This window comes from Felis catus, chromosome B1, assembly GCF_018350175.1.
Source record: "Felis catus isolate Fca126 chromosome B1, F.catus_Fca126_mat1.0, whole genome shotgun sequence".
NCBI lineage: Eukaryota > Metazoa > Chordata > Mammalia > Carnivora > Felidae > Felis > Felis catus.
In genome coordinates this window covers 111,435,999-111,449,050 of record NC_058371.1, presented here as the reverse complement: position 1 = coordinate 111,449,050, position 13,052 = coordinate 111,435,999, and the positions used below count along the sequence as shown (strand labels likewise).

Here is a 13,052-nt window from a genome sequence, read left to right as displayed (position 1 = left end):
ATCTTGCCAGCACTGCCCTCTAAGGACTTTCCATCTCCCAGTTAGGGACCAAAAGTCTGCCAGACCCACCCCAGCCTCAAAGAATGTCCTCATTTTCATTTCTCCCTCTTCAAAGAGTTCAAGCTTCTATAAAACAAAATCCAAAAACAGGTTATTTGTGAATAACTTCCACTTTTGTCCTCTAAACAAACGTTTCAAGGACACTAGAGTCTGGCTACAAGGAATAATAGGGAAAAAAATAAATTGACTAATATCTTAATATCTTACCTTGAACATAAATATGCAAAAGTATCACTTATACTTTATATATATACATAAAGTATATATATACATATATATTTATATACATGTATGTATCTATTATGTGTATATAAAATGTATATTATATGTATATAATATTTATATAACTCTTTCTCTAACTTTTTCCATTTCTCTCATGTTTTCATCTTTCCTCTCTTTCCAGAACCCATATCCCTCATTGGAAATAGCACTGTGTTGAATATGGCACTAGCTTAGATTAAACTGTCAGGAGAATCTGTAAAAGTATTTGGCAGTAACTAATTCTAAGTCTCTTAAGTTTTAGAGTCTGTCTGTGTGTGTAGTACTTTTTTATTTTTTTTATTCTCAAGAAGATTTGGCAATAGATATCTCAATGGTCTGGAGGATATTCTGGTCAAATCACCCTATCCACCACCCCCCCCCCCCAGTGGTGTTTATAATTTAGATGATAAAAATAACCACTTAAATTTGTGAAAACTAGTACCCTGGGTTTTTCAAATTTTCTTCAGACACAGCCACTTTACCTTTTTCAAGTTTCCAAGCCCCTCAACTGTGTAACTCATTGAAGTTTTAGAATGTTACAAAGTGAAGTTGCATTTAACAGATGTTACTTTCAAGGAGCTTCAGAATGTTATAAATTATTGTAAATTAATTTGCTCATTTCAGAGTTTGGCAAAGCAGCTCTCAGGCCCTTTCCTGGTCTGTGCCAGAGAAAAGGAAGAGTGAAAAAAGCAGTAGGTTGGGGTCCCAGGAAAAACAGTGTCTCCTGTGCTTTAGTAAGTGACTATGTCACATAAAACTTATGTTGGCTGTTAAGTGGCCAAGCCAGCTGCATCCCATGTGCCACAAATGCTCTGGCCTCTTATTTCTCCCATTTAGTTATTGTGTCCATAAATTCAATGGGCCACCTGTGCAATGTGCTCATCCAGAAGAGCCCCAGAGGAAGCATTAACGTATCAAGGCTCATAAAGCACAAATCCTTAAATGTAAAAACCGACACTTTCATCCTCTCTAGGCTACATCTATATAGATTTCTTTTTAATGAAAAAGAAAAAAAGATTTATTTTTCTGCTTACAGTAAAATGCCTATGAATGACATTATATAAATAATGATTATATATATATATATATTTTTTTTTAATTTCTACTATACTAAAGCTACTGAAGTTTATTCTCCTCTGAAACCACATGTCAGTCCATGGTTAGAATAGCCACCACTATCAGTAACTCCTCATTCAATCTAATCCTGAAAATACTCCATGCCAAGTATCTCACAAGCATGAATTCATAGGGCCAAAACAAAGTGCAAACTTTAAAAGTACCTGAAAACATTTTTTGTCCTCTCCACTCTGACAACGTTAACCAAACACTTGAACGTATTTAGCAATGTGTTGAACATCCCCCATCAGTGTTTCACCTGGGGGGTTGTAATTATTTCTTTATCTCATCTCCTTCCTTCATACAGGAAACTTCTAGCAACAGTCCTTCACAGTGGTTGGACAGGAGGTGCATGGATCATTTCTAGAGACCTCTTTGTATATATACATTAACCTTTCCAGCACTTCCTACTCCATTCTAAAGACTGACAAAACACAGGAAGGTAGGGAGGAGAGAATGAAGAGAGAGGTCATGTGTATTTTTACAAAGTTCCCCACTATAGGGAGGAGATACACTGCATTTATAATTATGTGCATATCAGTACCTGGAACATCACAAGAGATTAATAGACTCTGAATGAATGAGTGAGTGAAACAAGGTAACCTGCAGTTCAAATAATTCAGTACTAATAATTTTGACTCAAATCATTCACCAAAACCATTTTGGAAAAAAAAATGATTTTGATGTACTGTTTTCTAATTAACATTTATTTGTACAGTGATGGGAAGAGGAGACAAGAGGGTGCTGGTGTTTAGGAGAAGAAGAGGCAGTATTGATTCATAAGGGTAAGGCTGGTGTAACATATAAAAGACAAAGAGAAGCTATGTGGCTTAATGACTGTTAGGCCTCAGGTTCCTGCATTAGAATCAGAACATTTACCTTTGAATATGTGCTGAAAAGCTGAACGCAACCTGCCACACATTTCCATGGTCTCTCTACTGATAAAGCATTGGAAGTTATCACCAAAACATAATAACTATTTAAGAGGAGGCAATAATACATATTTTACGACACCTCTTGAGTGATCAGGACCAAGTTAAAGTGCGGGAAAGAACTAGACCAGGTATTTAGTCACTTAGGTTAGTTCAACCTCAGAACAGGTAGAAAAGAATTGGTCTTACCCAAAGAGAGGTCTGGATATATTACGCTTGTCTCCTCAGAGATGACCTCTAGGAGGAGTGTCTTTTTTAACCTGGGGGCTTCAGGCCACACAGAACGTTCTAACCATGTCACTTACGAAGGAGGTTTTGGGCCACACAGTATCCACTCTACCTCAGCTGAGTCTGGAGACTAAAGGTATCAGCTCTACCTCCAGAGAAGCTAGAGACTAAAGAAAGATCAGACACTTAGGGGGCACTCAGGTGGCTCAGTCAGTTAGGCATCTGACTTCGGCTTAGGTCATGATCTCATGGTTACTGAGATTTTAGCCCCTGTTGAGCTCTGCCTTGACAGCTCAGAGCCTGGAGCCTGCTTCAGATTCTTTGTCTACCTCTCTCTCTGCCCCTTCCCAGCTTGCACTCTCTCTGTGTCTCAAAAATAATAAATAAATAAATAAATAAATAAATAAATAAATAAATAAACATTAAAAAAAAAAAAAAAAAAAAGATCAGACACTTGGGCAATCAACTCATAATCAAACCCTAGCTGAATTTCCCCAGTTGGTAGTACTCCGTGTGTATCGTCACTTATCGTCACCAGAAAAGTAACACTGTCCATGACTCCATGGGGTAAGGATAATTGGAAGCTCCTTGTTGCCAATTTTCTTGGATTCCCCGTGAATCTCTCCCCCTTGGCTGATTTAAACAAAAAAAAATTGTTTTTTGAAGTTTATTTATTTTGAAAGAGAGAACAAGCAGGGGGAGGGACAGAGAGAGAGGGGGAGAGAGAATCACAAGCAGGCTCTGTACTGTTAGCACGGAGCCTGATGCCAGGCTTGAACTCACAAACCTTGATCCAAGCGGAAACCAAGAGTCGGACACTGAGCCAACCAGGCACCCCTCCCCTTGGCTGACAATTTTAAATCTGTATCCTTACCCTGTAAGAAACTGTGACTGTGAGTATAACAGCTTTCAGTGAGTTTGATGAATCCTCCTAGTGAACTAGCAAAACTGAGGATGATCTTTGGAACCCCAATTTCTGCAGTTGTAAGAAGCGAGTGCTGTTGTAAACTGTTCTTTAACTTTGTACAGAGCTCTCTGATTTTTTTTTTCTTTAAGAGTTACAGATTCTCAGGCCACTACAACATAGGAATTAAATAAGCAACAGAATTGTCCAAAATTTGAAGGTTCCTGTGTATCCTATCCTGGGCTACAGAGACTGCATGGTGTTCCGGAAATCCTAATGTACTATCAGCAGAATCTCCAGTGGGAAAGCAAAACATGGCTTCACAACTTTAGAAAAACCATCCCTCTAAACTGGTTTTAATTTATTTGAAAGCTCATGGAGTAATTTTCTGATTTCTTGATAAAGGGTAGATGCACTACTTTGTTTTTCTAATTCTTTCTTAATCCACTGTAGGGAATCATAGTTGTGCATTACTTTAATATTTAAATAAATAGTAACAGATTTGACTATCATAATCATAATCAAAATATATGTATACACAAATAGTATTCACTCTGTGTAGGGAATATTGAGTGCTTTAGATAAATTAACTCTTAACCCCCACAATCATCAACTCATATCATTATTGATGTTCAGCCACTGATAAATTTTTTCTATTAAAAAGAAAAATAAAGTCCTCCAATCAACCAAATAGCCATAATTCAACTAAACTTAGTTGACTGCTTGAAATAATTCAGGGGCATCTGAAAAGGCCACTTTGTTTTAGTTAGGTGGACTTGTAGCCCATTTTAGTTCAGATCTACCTGATGGATTTTTAGTGCTAATCTTCTAGAAAGAGTATCATAGGATCTGTTTTTTTCTTGAAAATACTGTTGCTTATCCACGCTACAAACAAGGACTAACAGAAAATCCAAGAGGTAGAGCTGGGACGTTGGGAAGTAGAAGTGGCAATGATCTTGAAAATGCTGTTGAGGACACCTGGGTGGCTCAGTCAGTTGAACGTCTGACTTCAGCTCAGTTCATGATCGCATGGTTTGTGAACGCAAGCTCCACATGGGGCTCCCTGATGTCAGCACAGAGCCCACTATGGATCCTCTGTCTCCCTGTCTCTCTGCCCCCTCCCCCACACATGAGCATGCACACGCGCTCTCTCTCTCTCTCAAAAATGAATAAACATTTATAATAAATAAATAAATAAATAAATAAATAAATAAATAATAAAATGCTGTTGAGAATTGTTTTGTAGAACAGGAAAAGGATGTTCAGAGATGGAAATTTTTCCTTATCTTGTCTAATATATAATTTTCTGTTGCATTCTAGACCCTTATGACGTCTGTTTTTCACAAATATTACATATGCGTGCAAAAAATTCTTCTCTCATTGTGATTATATGAAATGCTGCTACATTTTTTTTTTCTGGAGCATGCATCCTTTTATTTATTGCCATATAACAAACCACCTCAAATACTCATACTCTCACGAATCTGCAATGGAGTCAGAGCCCAGTGGGAACAGCTCATTTTTAAAAAAAAAAAAAAATTTTTTTTTCAACGTTTATTTATTTTTGGGACAGAGAGAGACAGAGCATGAACGGGGGAGGGGCAGAGATAGAGGGAGACACGGAATCGGAAGCAGGCTCCAGGCTCTGAGCCATCAGCCCAGAGCCTGACGCGGGGCTCGAACTCACAGACCGCGAGATCGTGACCTGGCTGAAGTCGGACGCTTAACCGACTGAGCCACCCAGGCACCCCGTCATTTTTAATCCACTTATCATCACATGGGGTGGCTTGAAGGCTGAGGGCCAGAAATCATCTAAAGATTCATTCACATGTTTGGGGGTTGGTGTCGGCTGCTGGTTGGGAGCTCATCTGGAGCTGTGGCTTGCACACCTAGATGTGGCTTTTAATGAGGATGCTTGGCTTCTTCCTAACATGAGGTTTAGGTTCCAAGGGTAAAAGTTCCAAAGAAGAGAGAGTCAGGAGGAAGCTTTACTGTTCTTATGACGTCACTTCCAAAGTCATGCACCATGAACTCTATCACTCAACTGTGGAGGGTCTGACACAAAATGCTACCTAGTTTCAAAATAAGGGGGAACAGACCTTACTTCTTGATGCAGGCTTGCAAAGTTCTAGAAGAGCACGTGGGACCAGCAATAATGCTTGTGCCATTTTTGGATAACACCATCTACCACAGCAACTCCCTATGAGAAAAGAAAACTAATGACATTTTTTCATCTTTCCATAAGGACAAAAAGAAACACTGACACTATACTTTCATTCTATCTCATCTAGAATCTGGCATGGATGCACATCAAGAACTTCAAGTTAAAGTTGACAAGATTTTATGTTCTTCATATTAAGTCTGATACTTTTCTCTGTTCTCCTATTGGCCCATTGGTAGTCAACTGATCTGGGTAATTCTCAGAGCCTGAATAAGAACAGAACTCTTGTGCGGGGCGCCTGGGTGGCGCAGTCGGTTAAGCGTCCAACTTCAGCCAGGTCACGGTCTCGCGGTCTGTGAGTTCGAGCCCCGCGTCAGGCTCTGGGCTGATGGCTCAGAGCCTGGAGCCTGTTTCCGATTCTGTGTCTCCCTCTCTCTCTGCCCCTCCCCCGTTCATGCTCTCTCTCTCTCTGTCCCAAAAATAAATAAAAGTTGAAAAAAAAATTAAAAAAAAAAAAAAAGAACAGAACTCTTGTAAATGTTTCAGTCTTGAAAGAATCAGGCCAGTAAATAAAGAATGGTTTTTTTTTTCCCATTCTAGCTCATGCTAACCTTTTGTGAAATAACATTTCATGGAATAATTACACATGTATAAATGCCATAGGAAAAAAGTAAGATATTCCACACGATATATTACTAAAAATGGTTCTTTTTGGGGTTAGGAGAGAAGCCTTTTAGAAGTAATCAAAAGAGATTTCTGATAGACACAAGACATCAGACTAAGTGGATTACTGGCAATATCTAACTTGCCAGTTCCAATATTCCTAACCCATTTTCCTTAGTCAAGTGTGCCAGGAGCACAGCTTCCAAAGCCACAGCTTGCTTAAATAGCAGCTTAATTCAACTGATAACACAGTTTTTCCCTAAAGATAATTTTTTAAAACTGTTTTAGTAACTGACTCTGGCTTCAGATCAAGTATTCACTGTTGTCAATAAAAGGCAAGATTATCTCATATGGTTTTTACAGTTTTTATCCATAAGCCAGGCATCCCTTTGACGAATTTCTAGACTTCTCTAATTTTTTTTAAAAAAACTCAATAATTGAACATTCTACCAGTATGGAGTGGGGCTTACAGTCTTGGACACCAGTAAATCTCTCTGCTCAAACTATTTATCTATTTATTTATTTACTTATTTACTTATTTATTTATTTATTTATTTATTTATTTATTTATTTATGTTTATTTATTTATTTGCCAGTTATATGAGAAACACAAAGCAGAATCAAAACTATTAAAGATGAAATAAATCTTAGAGTTTTCAACTTTTTTACAATTGTCTCCACAACTCAGGATCCTAAATTATAGGATATGGAAGGAAGGTAGGAACAGGTAGAAAAAGATAGAAGGAAACAAACTAAGGAGGAGATCAATTTTGAGTGTGATTTACTCCATTGAAATGCTTTGTAAATATAAAGTCACAGTAGAAGCAATTTACTTGGAGTCAGTTATCATAATTTTTAAAATACAAGGATTTTGAATATTAGCAAAGTTATCTATGAAATAATCACTGCACTTCAAGGACAAAATGGAAGAAGATATACTATAGATTTTTTTTAACTGAGACATGTTATAGTTTTTTTAAATAAAATTTTGTCAGAGATATAAATAAATACTTTATACATTTACTAGTAAACTTTCCCATCATTTACATCCAAGAAGCATGGCTCATGGTGTCCTTTGTGTCCTATGGTGGAAAGTGAATGAGATTTTAAGTCAGAGGGTCCAAGTTGCTACTCAGTTTTGAAAATTCATGTCACTCCCTTAAGCCCTAGTATCTTCACCTATCAAGTAAGACATAACAAAAATTAAATCATACTTTTATTTTATGAATTAAACAAAAATATGTGGGTGGAAATTATTTAAAAATTAAAAAGTACTATATAAATTATATCATAATCACTATCATTCGCATTTTGAATACCACACTGTAAAAACTGAATAATAAGAAATTGTTCTTCTTTTCCAGATATTGTGCATTTTTTTTTTTTGAAATTAGGTTTGAAGTTACAAATTGGGAAATAGGAGAGAATCACCTGTTAAAAATGCTAACCAAAACCCAGTTTTGAAGCATTTGGGGATGACTTATCCTTAACATTTACTATAATTAGTCCTCTGCTTCCACTACAAAACAACATTTTTGAGAAACTTGAGAAACTTGGGCATTTCACATTTTAATATATATTGAATATATATATATATATACATATATATATAATATATTTTATACTAAATAATTTTTTACAAGGAGAGAAACTGGATTATCTTTCTCTTTAGTGTTTAAGGTTTTCTTTCCTTAAGAGAAATCAGAAAGAAAGAAGAGTTGGGGAAACTTAGTGATAAATAGAATTTGTTAGGATTGTTTTTGAAGTGACATCAGCACAAAGAGTAAAGCACAATCAGTTTTTCCAAACAAATGTTGTATGTCATAAATTAAATCACCTCATTTAACTATTCTGTACTGTGTCTTATTGCCCAGGTGAGTTCACACTTTCAGTATAAAGACATAAATGCCCCTCGCGTCCTATCATCACTGCAACGAGAAAATCTTGGACGTGGTAATAAATATGGCCAATGTGGCAGGCATCTCACTAGAGAACTAGCATCCTCTCTCTGGTGTCTCCAGGATTGTGACTTGATTCCCTGGATTTGACAGGAATTACAGTTATACTAAGATTCATATTTCCTCCCTGCCCACTGAAGGGAAGTAAAATAATCTTGCCCCTTTAAGCCAGTTACTCCTAGAGTCCAGGCAGCATTCACCATCATGAAGTTGTTTGGCAAAAGCCTGGGTCTGTTCCCTAACCCCCAGTTACCACAACTTGACAAGTGTGGGTAGAAAGCATGGCGTGGAAAGAATGATAAGATTTGGGGCACAGAGAATATGATTCAAATCCAAATTCTGCCACTTAGATTTGAGTGAGCTTGAGCATATCAATCAACTTCCCTAAACTTTAAAAACAAAATCAGTGCCCTATCACCTAATACCAAAGTGAAAACCCCAAGTTCATTTTTGTCAAGCTCTAGGGTACCTCAGCATCATCTGGAGGGCTTGTTGACACACAGATAGGTGGGCCCCACTCTGAGAGTTCCTGATTCAGTGGGTCATGGGTGGGGCCTGGGAATTTGCATTTTGATAAGTCCTGGACCAAGTGCCACACACGGAGGACTACTGCTCTAAAATCCTGGACAAATATAAGTGAATAACACTCATATAGTAGTAGGTGCCAAAGTAGCTGTTCAATAGTCTGTAGGAGAAACAAGTCTTCTGAAATAAAAGGCAACCCACTGCATACGGCTGCAGCAAGGCGGAACATAGCATGCCACCACAGTAAGCAGAAACTTCTCAGATCACAGTGAGATGACCACACAAGCCACGTACATGTCATGGTGAGATTCGTTCCAACCAGACACTGCTATGCTCAACAATCTGAGAGGAGAGTGCCTCGGACACCCAATTCTTTTGAAAAGTCTCAAAAGGCTGTCTTTCTCATAGAGATCAATTCCTCTGTTTGGAAATTTGACTTTATTCTTGTTTCTGCTTTTTAAATCCCACTAACCAACTTATTTCTTCAGCGAAGTTTTGACCGACAATCAGGACTCAGTGCTTAATAGAAATATTTGGTAAATAGAGGCACACTTTACACAAAACAAATGGAAGCACGTCAAGCTTGGGTAGTGGTGGCAAATGGTAATCCCATTCCCTCCCATCTAGTTTACTGCTATTACGTATAAAAATACAAAAATTATAGTCTTGAGACTGCTCTTTGGACAAAAACCAAACATTTAATTTAAAACTTTCAAGGACTCTGTGGAAATGTATTTTTCTGTGAAACTAACTTCTTTTAAAGAAAGCCAGAAAATGCAGTGCTTTAGAAAATAGAATTATTAGTTACATAATTTACACACACAGTGTTCCAAGGTAACATTGAAGTTACAAATTTCTTCAAGTGCCCCTTCAAAATAACACATGTTGTATTTAAAAATGGATCTTGGACAAAGAAGTTTGGTGAAAATGACCTACTTGTGACTGTGTCTCCTGTCTTTTTAAAATACCTCAGGGCTCAAGTCTGCATCAAGAAGAATTATTTTACTCTGCTCAATTTTACCCCAAATTATTACCTGCAACATGAAAATTGTAAGGCATTTTATTAACAGAGTGGAATTACTTTTTCTCCATTGAGACTCAGTACTACTATATTGGGGCACCTGGGTGGCTCAGTCAGTTGAGCTTCCAACTCTTGATTTCAGCTCAGGTCATGATCTCACAGTTTGTGAATTCAAGCCCCTCATCGGGCTCCATATTGAGTGTGGAGCCTACTTGGGATTCTCTCTCCCTCTCTCTGCCCCTCCCTGTTCTCTCTCTCTCTCTCTCTAAAATTAATAAAATGAAAATAAATTTAAAAAAGACTCTGTACTATATTAATATATTTGTACTGCAGATCTACTTGTAAAAGCCAAGCAGTTAAAACTTGCCCTAGGCAGAACCCGGTAACAGCTCCTGAGTCAGCTTTCTTATTAATCTTGTGGCTTATTAGAAAAAAATGCAATAGGAGATTTGTGGATAGCAAAGTATAAATCAATAGTATTGAGAACTAAATAGCATTTCTTCTGACATCACCAATGAACATGATGGAAAATGAGTGATATTATATCACTGTGCTGACAATATGGATGCACATAAGCTTGCTCAAATAAATTGGTCTTAAATTGCAGGCTAAATTCATTAAGGCTTTTCCCAACAAACTCTTCAATAGCTATGTCAAAAGCTTCCTAGTAAACAAACCTAGAGAAGAATCCTTATTTACCTTTGTTTAATATCTTGCTGGAAAATTGATATTGACCATTGACATAATTAAGGACAACAAATGGACTTGAGAACTAGCCCTTCCATGGGGAAGGGGGACAGAGGCACTGTGAATAGTTCTGGCTTACAGACTTAAATTCTCCTTTCCAAAATCCACACAATACTCCCTTCTATCTAATATGATTACAGTTTGTGCTATATGTAGTATTTAATAAGTTTAAACTTTATATTACAAGCAGCTATCCTACTGAATTCCAAACTTTAACATGCGCCCATGCTTATTTGCTAAAATGCAGAAATGATGTACAATTCCAGTGAAAAGTACATGTTGTGGTTCCAACTGTATGCATTCTGGACATTCCATTCAACTTATCCCACACCCAGGTAAAATAAGCAACTTGTCACTCTGATGAAGTCTCAAATAAACTATTTGGATAATTAAAAATGACCTAACATGATGTGATAAGAAAAATACATCTCAGGAAGTATGTAACAAGTTTGCTCAGGACAAAGGGATCAAAGCAGCTGAAATAGACTTAGTTCAATAAAAAACAGAGAGCTCTGTGCCCTAAAGGTCCATGGCAAGTGAGAAAAGGCAAGTTCCCTGGCCTTCTTCCATTCCATTTTCTCAGGTTCTGAAAGAAATATGCTTAAAACCGCTTAACTCTATTTTTTACTAGGAACAGGTAGCCTGGTAAGGAGCAGGTGTATCCTAGTCAGATTATCTACACTCTCTAATTGAGGCCTAAATTTTGAGTTATTTTTGCATGGGGGGAGGTCATACAGTGATGCCATGTACTATTTATTAGCTTCCATAAACAACAAAATGTCAGATGGTTTGAGCCTTCTTCTCACACTAAGGTAGAAAAATGGCTTTAAGCCCGATTCTTCCTTCATGAACAGTGAAGTCATTCTAAATGATAATGTATGTATTTTTTTCTATTTTATTTCCAAAATATAGGAGCAACAAATGTCCACAGAGAATAAACATTCCAAGAATCACTAAACTCAAATCAGTGAGATACAAACCTTTTGACACATTACTATACATCAGTCTTGCAAACTCTCAAGCTCTTGGATAGTTAATCTTGAATTTATCTTCATTTAAGTTTTCAACTAGCCCATTGCACTGAATGTTATTATTCTATGAACAAGAGCCACAAGCAAAACAAAACACAGCAACATCATATATGTATACCATATTAAAAACATATGTAACTATATGAAATTATATATAAGTAAATCCATACACCCACACACATGTGGTTTTCCAAATACTGACTATGAAATCGCACTCATTTGTTTTATTGATGTAATCAATAATTGTTGAGGATCTGTTAAAGTCAGGCACTAATACTGGATAAAGATAAATTAGACATGTAAACCTCACATGTTATTCAGAGAGAGAGATTTGGAAAAAAAAGTTAGAAAGTAAACTTCATTCATAAACAAATAAGTACAATGCCATGTGAAAAGTGCCATGTTAGGGATTTTTATTTTCATTTTAGTACAGACCCTAAACAAGAGACGGGTCAGTTGAATTTCCCTAAAATCTCTTTGTCTAGGTCTTTCTCCTCTGTGTCCAGGAGTTTCTTCATAACTCATTAACTTGTAACACCATCCCCATCTACCACAGCAACCCATACACTCCAAGTGTTAAATACAAAAATTCATCAAAACTTAGCTGCTCTGCAAACCCCCATTCTTGGTAGCAGTTCATTATTATTGTCAAATGATTTCAAAACTGCACCCTGCCATAAACACATCCACTATCAGCAAGGAAAATCAGTTCTGCTGCTTCTCTGGGCACATCAAGGCACATATAAACATTTTAAGTGGGCCACAAAGTGAGGTTGGCTTTGGAAGTCTAGGACTCAAAAGAACAAAAGCAGTGGCACAAATGCTTGAGAAGTTTCCTTTTAGACACAGATTTAATACGCACTCACTAAGCACCTGTGGGACAGACTCCAGGCTCCAGGGTGGGTACTGAGGATTCAGAAAGAAAGGAGACCTGGTGGATAGAGGACAGGATCAAGTAATCTAACAATTGATATTAAAACAAAGAAACTGAATTAAGACATCTTGTATTTGTAGCAGAATAGTTACCAGCCTATCTGACTACACAATATATTTCTATAAAACTTTGCTCCCTTATTAGCTACCGATTTAAAATATCAAAGGTATTTTTAACTTCTAAAAATTAACTATCAATTTAGTTACCAAATTACCAATTTTAAATATTGAAGATGTATTTAAATTGTGGGTGGGAGTAAAGATGCTCCCTGACTAATTAGGTCAAATTTTTCTCTTTTTAGGAAAGTCAGTAATGTATAGAAAATCTTAGAATGTTAACACATCAGGGTGCCTGGGTGGCTCAGTCAGTTGAGTGCCCGACTCTTGGTTTCGGCTCAGGTCATGATCCCTCTCAATTTGTAAGTGGATTTGAGCCCCGCATCAGGGCAGATGGGTGGGAGGCACAGAGAGCACGGAGCCTGCTTGGTATTCTCTCTCCCCCCTTTCTGCCC

At 37.2% G+C, this 13,052-nt stretch overlaps 1 long non-coding RNA gene across 2 annotated transcripts in view; it reads right to left on the bottom strand.

The window, feature by feature from the left end:
- Positions 1-13,052, bottom strand: part of LOC109499021 — a 244,146-nt gene that overhangs the window by 208,002 nt on the left and 23,092 nt on the right. Inside the window, exon 3 of one of the 2 annotated variants that reach the window (XR_002156126.3) lies at positions 5,167-5,701. The exons of the other annotated variant lie outside the window; for it this stretch is intronic. This is a non-coding gene — a long non-coding RNA (uncharacterized LOC109499021). Of the gene's footprint in view, positions 1-5,166; positions 5,702-13,052 lie in introns of those variants that run through there. 2 annotated transcript variants of the gene reach the window in all.